The following is a 2,500-nucleotide window of genomic DNA, read 5'->3' as shown; positions in this document are numbered from 1 at the left end:
GTTAACACATTTCCTAGTCTTGTTTTTCTAATTATTTTCCTTCCTTCCTGTATAGCGTCCTCGTGTGCCACTCCCATAGTACAATAACATTCCTCTACTATCACCATACTCGAGGCCACTGCGTAGTCGTCATAAACTTTTAATAAACGAGAAAAAACACACTATTACCGCTTGGCTGGCCTCCCCGGGGTGAAGCTATCTCGCATCCTGTTTAGAGGGGAGATAAACGGGACAGGGAGAGGATGGGGAAGCATGGTGGAGGGGTTATGGGGGTAGTATGGTGATGGGTGGGTTGGACGGGGATGGGATAGCAAAGTGAAGGGGTGACAGGGAGACGAGATGGATGGCAAGGTAATGGGACGGGTTAGCAGGGTGATGGGTGAGGGTGATGGAGGTGGTAGGATGAAGGGGTGACTTGGTGATGGGGTGGCAGGGTGATGGGATAGGTGATAGTAATGGGGTGTTATTGTGGTGAGGTGGGTGGTAGGGTGAGGTGGGTGGATGGGAGGGTGAGGAGTAATAGGGTGAAGGGATGACTTACCTGGGATGACTTACCTGGTCTAACTTTGGGATTTGCTTAGATTTTCCTTTGTTACACGAGACTAAGTTTATAAAAGTAACCCCTCTGTAGTTTACCGCTGTATTCGCATAGTTTACATTGCTATTTTCCATGTATTCAGTATTATTTTGGAACTATTTGTGTTGCCATCGACTATACTACTACTACTACTACTACTACTACTACCATTACATATTACTCTTTATATTAATTCCTGACAGGTGTAAGTTTATATAGTTATGTTGCACGTATTCAGAATGTATCGTGTATATATTTGCGTTGACATCGGTTTTGTTTAGTTTATATAGTTATGTTGCACGTATTCAGAATGTATCGTGTATATATTTATGGTGCTATCGGTTATGTTTAGTTTATGTTTCCCGCCATGCACAACACCAGGCAAACAAAAGAAGCGAGCGATTTTACAGCTTCATTCGTTCAGTTTTTCCATCAAGCTTTTTATCCATGAATATGCATCCGCCCTCCGTCTCTCTCCACCTCCTCCCGTCCCTCGGCGCGGCTAGAAAACTTTGACTCTTTGCTCGGGCGACAGATGGCGGTCCCGTCGCGTGTCTTTTGAATGGCTGGTGTAATATTTATGTGCATAGATATTCAAGGAGGAGTTTTACGCTCATACGAAATGGAGAGACGACTGAGCACGAGGAAGGAACAGCTAGATACATGATAGGAATAGACTTGCTCGCTGGGAAGGGATTTGGAGAGGAGACATCGAAGTTTATCTATTCATGAAAATTGATATTGTTGTGTGTTTTGTATTTTATATATATTCATACAGTACTTATTTGTATATTTTTAAGTAAATGAGGCACACTAAAGGGGATAATTTGCTGTACTATAATATACTATACTATACTATGCTATGGTATACTACTACTACTACTACTACTACTAGGGGGCTTTTTTTCACATTTGTTTCCTTTTTTTATGCCCTTGAACTGAATCTTCTGCTGTAAAAAAAAATTATACTACTACTACTACTACTACTACTACTACTACTGCTACCATTACATGTTACTCTTTATATTAATTAATTTCTGCCAGGTGTAACACAATGTACCTTCCTTTTGTTCCAGGTGAGTGTTACGTAGCGAGCCTTTGATGCTGACGGTGACCAGGTGACCTTACCTTGAGTGGTCTCCTCATCACACCTGTAGAATAAGTTGTTTACCTTTACATTCCCAAAGGTGTACTCGAAGCAGGTATTATTAAAACAACTCTCATTTATTTACTTAACATGTGCTTCCAATTACTTTTATTATTGTCCTTATCTTCATTATTTTGGGTTATGTTGTGCTGGAATATCTATTGGCAAGTTTTTTTTTTATAAGCAAGCATTGGATTTGTAAGTAATTTGAAGGTGTTATTTTTAGATTTTAGAAGGCACTTAGGAAAAACGTAGTAAGAGATATCACCGCTGTCAGACCATTAACCCAGTAGCAGCGGGGATCATGTTTCTTAATGGTCACTCTAAGCGAGAAAATGAGAAAAAATCATCACTCACACAAACCATTTCATAATATATATCAAAGCATTTGTGATCAGTTTATGCATCATCTATTTTGGGGGGTTTATATCATGGCACAAATTTGGCCCGTCGCTGCTACACGGTAAAGCCACAAATTTGGCCCGTCGCTGCTACACGGTAAAGCCACAAATTTGGCCCGTCGCTGCTAAACGGTTATGCCACAAATTTGGCCCGTCTCTGCTACACGGTAAAGCCACAAATTTGGCCCGTCGCTGCTTCACGGTAAAGCCACAAATTTGGCCCGTCGCTGCTACACGGTAAAGCCACAAATTTGGCCCGTCGCTGCTACACGGTAAAGCCACAAATTTGGCCCGTCGCTGCTACACGGTAAAGCCACAAATTTGGCCCGTCGCTGCTACACGGTAAAGCCACAAATTTGGCCCTCGCTGCTACAC

Source organism: Eriocheir sinensis, chromosome 26, assembly GCF_024679095.1.
Source record: "Eriocheir sinensis breed Jianghai 21 chromosome 26, ASM2467909v1, whole genome shotgun sequence".
Taxonomy (NCBI): Eukaryota; Metazoa; Arthropoda; class Malacostraca; order Decapoda; family Varunidae; genus Eriocheir; species Eriocheir sinensis.
Note: the sequence above shows the minus strand (reverse complement) of the source record.